This window comes from Ovis canadensis, chromosome 11 (assembly GCF_042477335.2).
Source record: "Ovis canadensis isolate MfBH-ARS-UI-01 breed Bighorn chromosome 11, ARS-UI_OviCan_v2, whole genome shotgun sequence".
Lineage (NCBI taxonomy): Eukaryota > Metazoa > Chordata > Mammalia > Artiodactyla > Bovidae > Ovis > Ovis canadensis.
The window spans coordinates 50,858,520-50,872,605 of NC_091255.1; the positions used below are offsets into that span (position 1 = coordinate 50,858,520).

Sequence of the window (14,086 nt, forward strand, 5' to 3'; positions counted from 1 at the left end):
AGACATCCTGGAATGTGAAGTCAAGTGGGCCTTAGGAAGCATCACTACAAACAAAGCTAGTGGAGGTGATGGAATTCCAGTGGAGCTACTTCAAATCCTGAAAGATGATGCTGTGAAAGTGCTGCACTCAATATGCCAGCAAATTTGGAAAACTCAGCAGTGGCCACAGGACTAGAAAAGGTCAGTTTTCATTCCAATCCCAAAGAAAGGCAATGCCAAAGAATGCTCAAACCACCGCACAATTGCACTCATCTCACACACTAGTAAAGTAATGCTCAAAATTCTCCAAGCCAGGCTTCAGCAATATGTGAACCGTGAACTTCCAGATGTTCAAGCTGGTTTTAGAAAAGGCAGAGGAACCAGAGATCAAACTGCCAGCATCCGCTGGATCTTGGAAAAAGCAAGAGAGTTCCAGAAAAGCATCTATTTCTGCTTTATTGACTATGCCAAAGCCTTTGACTGTGTGGATCACCATAAACTGTGGAAAATTCTAAAAGAGATGGGAATACCACACCACCTGACCTGCCTCTTGAAACAGGTATATGCAGGTCAGGAAGCAACAGTTAGAACTGGACATGGAAAAACAGACTGGTTCCAAATAGGAAAAGGAGTATGTCAAGGCTGTATATTGTCACCCTGCTTATTTAACGTATATGCAGAATACATCATGAGAAACGCTGGGCTGGAAGAATCACAAGTTGGAATCAAGATTGCTGGGAGAAATATCAATAACCTCAGATATGCAGATGACACCAACCTTATGGCAGAAAGTGAAGAGGAACTAAAAAGCCTCTTGATGAAAGTGAAAAAGGAGAGTGACAAAGTTGGTTTAAAGCTCAACATTCAGAAAACAAAGATCATGGCATCTGGTTCCATCACTTCATGGCAAATAGATGGGGAAACAGTGTCAGACTATTTTTGGGGGCTCCAAAATCACTGCAGATGGTGATTGCAGCCATGAAATTAAAAGACGCTGATTCCTTCGAAGGAAAGTTATGACCAACCTAGATAGCATATTCAAAAGCAGAGACATTACTTTGTCAACAAAGATCTGTCTAGTCAAGACTTTGGTTTTTCCAGTGGTCATGTATGAATGTGAGAGTTGGACTGTGAAGAAAGCTGAGCATCGAAGAATTGATGCATTTGAACTGTAGTGCTGGAGAAGACTCGAGAGTCCCTTGGACTGCAAGGAGATCCAACCAGTCCATTCTAAAGGAGGTCAGTCCTGGGTGTTCATTGGGAGGACTGATGCTAAAGCTGAAACTCCAATACTTTGGCCACCTCATGCGAAGAGTTGACTCATTGGAAAAGACTCTGATGCTGGGAGGGATTGGGGGCAGGAGGAGAAGGGGATGACAGAGGGTGAGATGGCTGGATGGCATCACTGACTCGATGGACGTGAGTCTGAGTGAACTGCGGGAGTTGGTGATGGACAGGGAGGTCTGGCGTGCTGCCATTCATGGGGTCACAAAGAGTCGGATACGACTGAGCAACTGAACTGAACTGAGTGGAGTCATATGTTTTGAAGTCTTACCTCTGCTGTATTCTCTCTGACAAGTAAACTTCTCTTTGAATTTGTAATACAACCAATTATAAGAAGGAAAATGAGAGCTTTACTTATGTTACACATATATACTAACGTTAAAGACATGTCTGAAACAGAACACTTCTTATAGAATTTAAAGACAATTCTTAACCAGAACTGTCTAGAAATTAACCCAAGCCTGCAGAAACTATCTTAATATGTTCATGGGTAGCCTATCAATAAAACCAAATCGAACTCTAATTTGGCCAAGTGATTCTTTATGACTATTTATTATAACTATAATCCCCCTTTTATTAATATTCAGATCCATAAATACTAAGAACAAACAGGATAAAAAGAAATCTGCAAAGCATTTTTCCTTGGAAGACCACATGGCTACCATTTACTTTTATCCCCAAAACAATGATTTCTAAACCCTGTGGATATGACTTCATTAATCTGAAGACTTATAGCTTCTGAACCTTCAGAGCAGCTTTCTCACACCAAGGACCACCAGTATCAGAACACTGGCTGTTTGTTAAAAATAACCCTACATCTACTAACCCAGACTCTCTGGAACAGAACCACAAAATCTTTTTTTTTTCTTTCTTCAACAGCTATTCAAGGAGTTCTTATGCTAAAACCTGTTGATCAGCAGTTCTCAAACTTTTTATTCTCAGGACCCCCTTAAAAATTGAGGATCCTAAGGAACATTTGTTTATGGAGATATATCAATGTTTACTGTATTACAAACTAAAACTGAGAAATTTAGAATATATTTATTATTTTAAAAATCAACCTATTACACAAATAACATCTTTTTTTTTTTTGAAGAGAAAGACCACATGATCACTTTATTTAATGCAGAAAAAGCATTTGACAATATCCAACATGTTTTCATGATTCAAGAACAATCAACAAATGAAGAATTAAAGGAAACTATCTCAACATTAAAAAAGCTATATATAAAGTACCTACTGCTAACATCACACTTAATGGTGAAAGAGTCAAAAGATTTTCTACTAAAATCAGGAACAAGTTAAAGATGCTTGTTCTGTCCACTTCAACACTTCTCCCCACTTTTCAACATAGTACTGGAAGTCCTAGCCAGAACAGTTAGGAAAAATAAACAAGTATTAATAAAAGCCATCTAAATCAGAAAGGAAAAGTGTTCACAGGCAACATGATTTCAGACATAGAAAAATCCTAAAGATTCTACACACACACACAATCTTGTAAGAACTAATAGACAATTGAGCAAAGTTGCTGATACAAAGCCGACATGCAAAACTCTTATATTTCTATTCACTAACAATGAACAATTCAAAGGCTAAAAGTGAAAGTGAAAGTGAAGTCGCTCAGTTGCCGACTCTTTGCGACCCCATGGACTGTAGCCTACCAGGCTCCACCGTCCATGAGATTTTCCAGGCAATAATACTGGAGTGGGTTGCCATTTCCTTCTCCACACAAATAACATCTTTATGAAAAACAACTTATTTAAAAAAAATTTAGTGGAAAGAGTGACATTGTTAAAGTTTTGGAAGCTTCTCTAACGATTTCTCTAATCTCTGGCTTAGAAGACACCTGGATTCTCACAGCTCTGTTTTTGCATTCAACCTGTTGCAGTATGTTGTTCTGGTTGAAATGTAGGAAGAAATTTTGGCCTCACACTCACTGGAAAAGAAAGGACAGTATATTAAGAATCTTTGCAGATAACTTTGGACATTATTTAATACTACATCAAAACTTGACAAGTACTAGTTTCTTCAAGGTTAGAGGCAATGTAGATTCTGAAACCATGGCAATGAACTCTTCATACACAGTTACACTAAAATCCATTAGTCTATCTTGCATTTTGAATGGAATGTTTTCATGCATGATTTTGTAATGCCATGCACCAACTATCTGTAAAACACTATTTCAGAGACATGCAGGCCTTCAAATACCAACATAATTTATTATAAACTATCACAAAACCATGTTACCAAAAAATTACATGAATACTGAGAAGCTGTCAAACACACAGTAGTAGATATCAGTTTCTCAAACTCTAATTTCCACTCTAAAGCATCGGCAACAAATAATGTCGGTTGTTTTCCTTGAAGAAAAAGCTTCCCTCCTTTCATTTTTGAGAAAATATCAATATCCCTGTTGGTCTGTCCATCATTCTTTCAACTAAGAATGGTGCTTCGTGAAAGAAAGCAGCTAGTTTGAGATCACAACTCAATTCCACAAGTGCTATTCCACCCGACTTCTTTGCAGCAGAAGTGCTTTCTGCAGCCCTGTCATTTCACTGCTGCTGTGGGCTGCCGTCTATGAGTTGCTTCAGTCGTGTCTGACTGTGCGACCCCATAGATGGCAGCCTACCAGGCTCCCCTGTCCCTGGGATCCTCCAGGCAAGAACACTGGAGTGGGTTGCCATTTCCTTCTCCAATGCATGAAAGTGAAACGTGAAAGCAAAGTCCTGTCCTACTCTTCACGACCCCATGGACTGCAGCCTACCAGGCTCCTCCATCCATGGGATTTTCCAGTCAAGAGTACCAGAGTGGGTTGCCATTGCTTTCTCTGGGCCATTTCACTACAGAGTATCAAAAAACCATTAAAAAAAAAAAAGTCATCAAGAGCCGAGAGAGAATGAAATTAATATTGTTTACTGTTTTATCATGGATTCCCCTGAAAGTGCACTGAGTACAAGGACTAATAGTATAAGTACAAATGCCAACTAATTTAAAAAATAAAAATAATGTTATAAAAATAGTTTTAAACTCAAAGACCCACCCTGAAAGGATTTCAGAGACCTACTGCGGACCACGCTCTGCAAATTGCTGCTAGGCAACTCAAACAGAAGGATCAGGGAGCAACCCATCCATGTGTGTGCTAAGTCACTTCAGTTATGTCCAACTCTTTGGATTGTAGCCTGCCAGGCTCCTCTGTTCATGGGATTCTGTGGGCAAGAATAAGGGAATGGTTCGCCATGCCCTCCTCCAGGGAATATTCCTGACCCATCCAGGAAAAATACAAAAACAAAAACTATGTCTTCACTTGCCAAAGGAACAAGGGGGAACTTAGACAAAAGTTACTGTTGTGATTCAGGGATGGAGTGATTGAGATTAATGGAAGCTGGGTCCTGGTATCATAGGTATACGAACAGTAAGTTTTAAAAATTTGGGGAGTGAAAGTATGCAACAATTCCTACCTGTGCAAGTGACAGGCACACACTGGAGTTTCATATTTAATGATGTAGCTAGACTTCTCCCCAGAATTAAAGTGTATGTTTAGGGAGTTCCCTGGTAGCCTAGTGGTTAGGATTCCAGTGATTAGGATTCCTAATCCAGTGGTGAGGATTTCCATGACCCGGATTCAACCCCTGGTCAGGGGAACTAAGATGCTGCAAGCCACACAATGCGGCCAGAAACAAAACAAAGTTTACCTTTAAAGGGGAAAATGTTCACTCTGTCAACTGAAAAGCTACGTTTCTAAACAGTATGTATAGGAGAGCTTCCTGTCTGCCCAGCGGTTATGACTCCATGCTTTCACTGGTGAGGGTGCTAGTTCGATTCCTGCTTGGAGAACTAAGATGCTGCAAGCCACTTGGCACAACCAAAATAAATAAATAAATAAAAAGTATGCATGTTATGATTAAAACATTAAAATTATGAAAGCAAAAGTGAAAGTCGCTCAGTCGTGTCCCACTCTTTGCAACCCCATGGACTATACAGCCCATGGAATTCTCCTGACCAGAATACTAGAGTGGGTAGCCTTTCTCTTCTCCAAGGGATCTTCCCAACCTAGGGATTGAACCCAGGTCTCTCGCATTGCAGATGGATTCTTTACCAGCTGAGCAAGCAGCCAGGGAAGCCCACAAAAAGTATACAGGTACAGATTTATTTATCTGTGTCTAAAGACAACTCTTTGCAGCCCCATGGACTGTAGCCTATCAGGCTCCTCCGTCCATGGGATTTTCCAGGCAAGAGTGCTGTAGTGGATTGCCATTTCCTTCCCCAGGGGATCTTCCCGACCCAGGAATCGAACCCGGGTCTCCTGCATTGCAGGCAGACGCTTTACCGTCTGAGCCACCAGGGAAGCCCCAAAGACAAACATGATGATACCTACCACATCATTATTTTGTCTTTAGATTCTGCAATCTCTGCCTATCATTAGATGAATTATGACATCCGTAGCCTAGAAGACTACGATGATTCAAAAATGATTTAAAAATAAATAAATTGTAATTTTTTTTCCTCCTCCAAGTTCTTCTATGTGACATCACAAAACTGAATATTTCATTCCACCCTAAGTGCACACTATACGCATCTTAAAAACATGAGGCAGATATAAACATATTCACATGGAGTAACTTCTAAGATAAACAAAGTGTCTTCAAAAAGATACTGAGTTATAGGTATAATTTGCTACTGTCTGTGGAAGGAAAAAAAAAAAGAGAAAGAATAACATGTTTGCTTGTATATCACACATGATCATTCTGGAAAGATAAAGTAAGAAATAGGCACCTAGCTGTCCCTGGGAGAGAGAGTTCAGAGGATAAGATGAAGGGGAGACTTTCCATTTACTGTACTGATTAAACTCCCCCTCCCCCCTAAAATAAGAAAACTAGTCTGGAACTGAAAAACAAAACTGATACATTCTTGCTGAAAATCTGTAGTTCAGACTAGCATTCATCTCTCCTAAGGAAAGGGGAAGCAGGTTCATCCAGAGACTGTACGGATTTTCTGGATGCCCCACTTCTAGTAGCATTCTCCATTACTTGGGAGATAATGGTAAAAGAAAGCCACTCTCTTTGCCAAGTTTAGGGAATCCAGTGGTGGAAGTCATTGGAATCACACAGCTGTATAGGGGGCACTTCTGACCCAGGACACAGTCATTTCTGCAGGATTGTTTTTAAATTAATAAATGACTTTTAAGAGCAATTTTAGGTTCAAACTAAAATTAAGTGGGAAGGACAGAGTTCACCTATCCCCCACCCCTTTCCCCCTATAGGGACAGCCTCCCCTTGCCACTCCCGCCCTATCAACATTCAGCACCACAGCAGTACATTTGAGAAACAGGAATCTTAGATGGCTCCATGAACCTAGGATTCTTCAACATAGTAATCAGGACCATTAGGCGTCCCAGGTGCTTCTATCTAATTATTTATGTACTCGAGTGGAAAGGGTAATAACACACGGAATTAAGAATAAATTTTGATATATATGCATTTGTTCAAATTAAATATGAGGTAATAAAAAAGAATAAATATTGAGATTTGGCTTTGATTATTCCACCTGCCTTGATGCATAAGACAGTGACCACTCTAATTACGTTTTATTTTGGTTAATGTTTCAATAAATTTTCTTTCTCTAAACCTATTGATAAAAAGAGGCCCAAATACAAGACTGATTTGTCAGGCCAAGTCAGTCTGAGATTAAATATTTATTGTATCTAAACCACAAGTAGAAAGAAATTCAAAGGCTGACGATTTTAATGCCAACTCAACGCAAGATTGCACTTTGCTTGGTTTAGAGGAGAGGTAATTACACAGCTAACATCTGGGTTTTGAGGTTTTGAGGATGACGTTTGGGTGGACTGGAGGTGGGAGGGGGAGGAAAGAACAAAGGGAAAGTCTCATGATTTTAGCTTCTGTCATAAAAAGTGTTCGCTTAAAAGTAAAAACAAAATGAACATTAGAAAAGAAGCAAAAAACAAGCATTTCAGGAAGCTTTTACTAAGCAGGTGCTCAAAGTCACACTCAGATCCTCCAATTCTAAAAAGAAGGGGAGGTTAGGCTGCCACAAACTAATAAAATCAATCAACAAAGTGGGAATAACAGTGGGTTCACAGCAGGCCAGGCAGGATTTCCCTAAATTGGGCTCACCCTCAATCATCTCAATCAGTTTTCAGAAATGGCTTCTACAAAAACTACCCAAACATCCCCCTAATAATTTGCACTCCTCCCCCACAATAGGGAAGCCATTTATTTACCAGAAGGTTTACTTTCTCTTTCAAACTCTGCTGGCTTCCTCCCGCCCCACATTCGGCCAACAAACAGCGGCAGGCCTTTTCTCTTCGGCCTTCTCTGACCCCAAACCGGAGAGCTGGTGCAACAGAATCTGTTTCATGGAGGTGCTGAGTAGCTCTTCTTAAACCACAAGGCTGTTTTGAGTTTTCGTTTGCAAAGGAAAGTTACAGGACAGGAAAGTAAAGCTCGACTCCTCCAATGAAAACACACGCACTCACATAGCACAGATGTGAAAGAACAAATCCCCTCCTGGCCTCATAGGCTTATTCACTCTACTTAGGGTGCAGCCTCACCCCCAATCTGTGGCCTCATCCCCAAGCTGTGTGCTGGCCCACCTTCCTTGCCTGAGTCCCCCACCCCTCAAACCTTTTGTATTATCTGTACTTTTTGTATCAAGAACTCCAAGGGACTGTTTACATTCCTAAGTGGCCATAAAAATCTCATGTGTTGAATATTACTTCAAATAAATGGGCCACCATCAGATGTAGAGAGACATACGTCTGACAAAGGCATCCGTGTAAACGTGCCCTGTTCCTTTTGCGTGACAGCCTCCATCTCCTCCACCACAGTGTAAATCCCCCTGCTCCCTATTCATTTAGTTTTTTTCCTATTAGGTTAGAAGCTCCTGATTACTCCATCTTTCCTTTGGGTCATGAAAGGCTACCACAAATCACAACTGGTGTGACTTTATAGTTAGATACTGTGGTTTTTAATAATAGCAATTATTAGCACTCCACTTTTAGCTATCTCCCAGGTTCTGTGCAAAGTACTTCACATACGTTATCTTGCTCAATCCTCACAAATCCCTTACAACTGGATCTGGTATCTGCACTTTCTGGACAGAGAAAGTGAAACCCGGAGAAGTTAAAGCAACTGACCCAAGATCTAAGAAGTGTTGGATCTGGGATAAAAGCGCAGGAAGTTTGACCTCATTGCCATTCTTTTGACTCCTATCACAGCTGTGGATCATGAAATCCTCAAACTCACCTCACCCAAACATTTCGACACTACAGTAACAGTTACCTTAGGAAAGCTCGTGTTTGATGTAGTTAAAAAGTCAAAGGTCAGGGAAAAGTTCAGTGATTAGGAAAGTCATTTATTCTTAAGGATGGAGGGGGGAAGTTTTAGCAGAAAGGAAACCAGACAATCTAAACTTTACTTTGGGGCCAGGTCTGCCTTTCTTATTACTTTTTTATTAGGCTATTAGAAAGGAATTTGCAATAAATTTGTCCAAGATAAATCGGTAGGTAGAAGCAGCTGCAAAATAGCTGGAGAAACACACACCAAACTAATAAGACACATATTAAAAAAATACATAGTTTCTATTTCGACAAATTTAAATTTCTTTACAATAGCATGCATTACTTTTATAAACAAGAAAAAAAACAACTTAATAACATCTGAACCCAATTATTAACAGAAGGGCTGAGAGTCAGCTTCCTTTCTCCTCAGTTCTCCTAAATTAAGAACTTCCACTTATAGCTCCCTGAACACACCACGCTGTTTTAAGCCTCTGCACGCTCATGTTCCCTCAGCCTTGAATATAGCTATTCACCAACTCAGCTTTGTTGGGAGAATTCCTAATCATCCTATAAAACCCTAATCTTGTGTTCCCACGTGAATACCCTTCTATAATAAAGCCTTTCTCTCTCATCCCTGAAAAGAACTAATCTCTTTTCTTAGACATTTAATAAAAACTTAGATTTAGCGAGTTCTTACTGTGCACCAGGCTTATGCTAAGTATTTTACCAGCATCACCTCCTGGAGTCTTCAATAGCACTAGGAGATATACACTGTTAGCCTCTCCTTTCATAGATAAGAAAACTGAGGTTCAGATTCTGACTAAGAAGTGGCAGATATTGGATCCAATCCCAGATTGTGTTGGACTCCAGAGTCTGACCTTTGAACCACTGTGCTGTCATCTTCCCACTCCTAAGTCCCTACTGACGAAGCACATACCCTGGCCCCTATAATACCACTTCCGGTTCCATGAAACAGGGACCATATTGCATTATCCTTGGATCCTGCCTAGCATAACTGACTCTCATTACATAAATGCTTGTTGATCTGAACTAAGAGTTGTGATATTAATAATATGATATAGGAAAACTGAACATAATAGAAATCCTTTCTTGCATATCCTATTCCTTTCAAAACCTGGAGTTATTTCAAACAACTCACTACCAAAGTACCATAAAACCATCCTGACAAAACGGCCCCATTGTAACCCAAGGTTCCTTGCAACAAGTATGTAACAACCACAATATTAGTTTTTTCACCATAACCAACACAGATTGAGATAGCCCAGGGATGTCATTCTGCTGGACCTCACCAAGGCTGCTCCAGGACACCAGGAGTTCTCGAAGATCTGGACATGTCCTTTGAGTGTTCTTTGGCTGGTTGTCACACACGACCCAAAAGTTAAGGTAAAATTATTTTAAATATGGAAGACAGAAAATGTGAGTGGACATGTGTAGCCAGTTAAAAATCCTCATTAAAAAAAAAAACAAAAACACACACTTTTGCACTTAATCACACAAATCTGCAAAATCAGGACCCCTCTTTTTGGGTGCTGGTCCAGTTTATATGGTCATCTTCAATGACAACTTCCCTGGGGTGGAGGCCACACATACCCATTTATTTTATACAAATTAACCAAGGTCAGGCATGTAGTAGGCACTCCATAATTAAACATCAATATTTGGCTTCAAAAATCTTTAAACTCCTTGACCTGGCATTCAAGACCTCTTACTCCTCCTCCATTTACTTTGCTAATCTACTAGAATTGGGTCTGTGCTGTATCACCATACCTCCTCGCCCCGAATTCTTTACATCAGTCAAATGCCAACCATTATGTGGGTCTCAGATCAAATCTCTCCTCTGGCAAGAAGACTTCTAGACAACTCATAACCTCTCCTCCTTCTGAAGACCTGTAGCGCTTAGTGAAGCACTGTCCAACAGCGAAGCATTCCACTCTGTGATAATGGAAATGTTCTAAATCTGTGCTATATGTTTTAAAACATGTAACAGTTGCCTTGCTGGACAGGATGGGCTTATAGTCTCACCATCTCTTTGAGGAAATCAAGTTGCATTACATGGATAAGAAATTTATGAAGATGTCGCAGTAGACTGCAAGGTCTGTGAACAAGGTATCTTGTTCCTCTTAACAACTTTCACAAAGGTATAAAAAGTAAATATTTGTTGATCTGTACATCACCTCTGAGAAAGCCATAAGGTTTAAAGGTGCTGGACTCGGCCTCTGGAATGATGGCCACCACCTCTGCCCTGTCTCACCATCTGAAAGTCATGACATGCAGAGGCAGGAGGAAAGAGCAACCTTCTGGAGATACAAATGACCACTGATTAAGCCACAAGACACTTTGGTTTAAATGACATTTAGGTCATGACTGTCCTTCACCTACAAACCTGCCTCAGTAAATCTCTCTTTCCATTAGCAAATAGCTAAATTCTGATGGTAAATTATGCAGACTAAAAAGTTACCTGAGGGGAAGGAGAGTGAGAGTTTGGGACTGACATGTACACACTGCTATTTTACAAGAGATAATCAAAAAGGACCTTTTGTATAGCACAGGTAATGCTGCTCAATATTCTGTAACAACCTAAACGGGACTCACCTGTTTATTTTAAATATCTCCCTTGGAGTCTTATAGGATATTGATGGTCTAGGTATGTGTTAGAATTTCACTGACACTTTTCCCAGTAGGACCTACAGTCACTCTAAATTAAGACCTAATACTTAAGCATAGATAGTCAAAAGCAAACAAAATATACAGAAGGTACAAGCTCCATCACTATGGTATGTTGCTGCCTGGGCAAGTGTCTCGTTCCTTACACCTCAATTTCCTTATCTTCAAAGCAGAGTTAAGGTTACATGAACTATCTACCCTTTGTGGGTCAAGTCATAACTATGGATATTTCTAGATGGCTATTCTTCCCAAAAGAACTACATATAAAGATAGAAGATTTATGAATTTTCTAGTGGTTCTTTGTGGTAGATATGCTAGCAAATATAGAGATTAAGGTCAAGCCTCAGGGACTCCCCTTGTGGTCCAGTGGTTAAGAAATCTGCGCATTCAATACAGGGGAGTCAGGTTCAATCCCTGGTGGGGGAACTAAGATCCCACATGCCTCAGGGCAACTGAACCCACACACCACAACTAAGACCCTATCCAGCCATAAATAAATAATAAATACACACAAAAAAAGCCTCTAGCATCTACAATTTCTTTTTTTTTTTTTGGTATTAAAGACTTCTTTCCTCCATCCCACTGTGCAAATGTCACTGCAAAAATTTTACTAGTAGCTCAGCCTGCTGCTGCTAAGTCGCTTCAGTCGTGTCCGACTCTGTGCGACCCCACAGACGGCAGCCCACGAGGCTCCCCCGTTGCTGGGATTCTCCAGGCAAGAACATTGGAGTGGCTTGCCATTTCCTTCTCCAATGCATGAAAATGAAAAGTAAAAGTGAAGTCGCTCAGTCGAGTCCGACTCTTAGCGACCCCATGGACTGCGGCCCACCAGGCTCCTCGATCCATGGGATTTTCCAGGCAAGAGTGCTGGAGTGGGGTGCCATTGCTCAGCCTGGCACACGTAATAAGGAAATAAATGTGCTGACTCAGGGAGTACAGACATATTTGATATAAAACATAAAATTGGCTAAATCAAGTCATAACAGTCTAAATCCACATATAAAAGATTGAGATAATTTACAGTTCTGATTTCTTCAAACCAACGCTGTATTAGCTCAGCCAACCAAAAAATTACAACCCACACACAGAATAAATATGCCCTTTATTTATTTAACCAACCAGCAAGGACATGTTATATACATTTTTAATAAGAATAAGTGTGTCAATATCATGCATCCACTTGATATAACACAGAAAGATGTGGACTAAACATGGAAAAAACCACTCAGGTGACGGTTTGAATTAAGCTAACTGAAGTGCAACCACACCCCCAAACACAGGTAAAGTTTGCACACATGGCTTTGCCAAGGCCAGCCTGTCTTTGTTTCTCTCTCCGCATTTACCCAAGATCTTGGCTCTGAGACAGAAACTCCCACTCTCTATTGGTTCATTCTGTTCTATGCAATTAAGCAACACCACAATCCAGTAAACGCAAGGGCTCAATTATTTATCTTCTGGCCAAGTTTACCAGGTGGTTATAAAAGAACAATGTCAAGGAGGAAAAAGGTTTATTTCTCTTTAGAGCTGGGTTGATGGGGGTTTTATTTGGATTTTTTTTGGAAGAGGGAGAAGGGAAACACGACTTTACCCCAGAAAAAGGCTGGGGGGAGTTTAGAAAGAGTACAAGGCTGTCAATTTCCCTACAGGAAACTTGAATCTTATGCAATAATCCTACCCATAACCAAACAGCCCGCAAGGCTGTAAAGGGAAGACACCTATTCCTACCTCCTCCAGGGGGGCACAGCTGGCTCCTAAAGGAGCAGGAACAGGGCAAGGCGGAGGAAGTGGCTCAGCCGGGAGACGCCGGGCCCCGCCGAGGGGCGGGGAGGAGGCGCTTGCCAACCCCCCCCCCACTCCGTGATCTCCGCCGGCGTGACAGTCGCTCCCGTGGCCGGAACGTCCCCAGAGCCCCAGGGAGCAGGAAGTCGGGGGGCTGTCCCTCGCTCCTGCCCCCCAACCCTAGAGTACCCTCGCCCCACGGTCCTCCCCCTCCAGTCCATTCTCTCTCTTCCTCTGCGTCTCCCCTTTTTCCAAAGAACGAAACTTCCTTCCAGCGCACCCCGTCCCTTCAGAGGTCGGCTCCTGTCATCCCGGGAAACTGTCCCTTCACAGCGACTCTCCGTGTCTCCTCGTATCCCCCTGACCCCACTGAAGTTTCCATTCACTACTCCCCCAAACACTCCAGAAGCTCCCAGCGCGCCCCTCCTCCCCCGGGATGCCCAGGCCTGGAGGCCGTCGGGGGGCAGCCCCACCCTTAAACCCCCTTCACCTGCTGCTCGGGCTGAGGCCCGACTGGCCGGGGCTGCGCTTGCGCCGGGGTGCGGGCCGCGGGGCTCCCTCAGGCCGCGGAGTCTCCCTTGGCAGAAGCGGGGAGAGCGCGGAGCTGGGGTGCTCGTCAGGGATCCGATTCGGGCTCTCTCCCTCCGCGGCGACGTCGGAACCCCAGGCTCCCCCTCCCTGTCTACGCCGCCTCAGCTCCGGAAACCGCTGAATTACAGCCCCTCCAGCCAATCCCCGCCCAGCCCCCGCTTGGCCTAGGCACGCCGCTCATGTATAATTCATAACATGACCAGTTTTCTCGGCCACCCAGAAGCCCTGCTGAGCAGACTCTACATCCGAAGCCCCACCCACTGGCCAATGAAGAGAGCCTCTGGGTGGAAGGGCGGAGCCAATACAAGGCTGGGAACGCCCCTGTTCTGGCTGTTCCGACTCTTAGGGCTCCTCCCTCCGCAACAACTGGGGAAGAACCAAGGCCCTGGGCAGAGGAGCCCGGGGGGAGGGAGGGAAGATGACTGGAATGTCCTGCTGAAAACTCAGCTGAGTTCCTGGCAGTGCGTG

The 14,086-nt window shown here is 42.4% G+C and overlaps 1 protein-coding gene across 4 annotated transcripts in view; it reads right to left on the minus strand.

Moving 5' to 3' along the window:
* STAT3 (signal transducer and activator of transcription 3) overlaps window positions 1-13,859 on the minus strand; it is a 75,077-nt gene extending 61,218 nt beyond the window's left edge. For all 4 annotated transcript variants that reach the window (XM_069603788.1, XM_069603786.1, XM_069603787.1 and 1 more), the window contains exon 1: window positions 13,518-13,859. The gene's annotated coding sequence lies outside the window, so the exon portion shown is untranslated. The remainder of the gene's footprint in view (window positions 1-13,517) is intronic.
* Window positions 13,860-14,086: the final 227 nt, after the last annotated feature.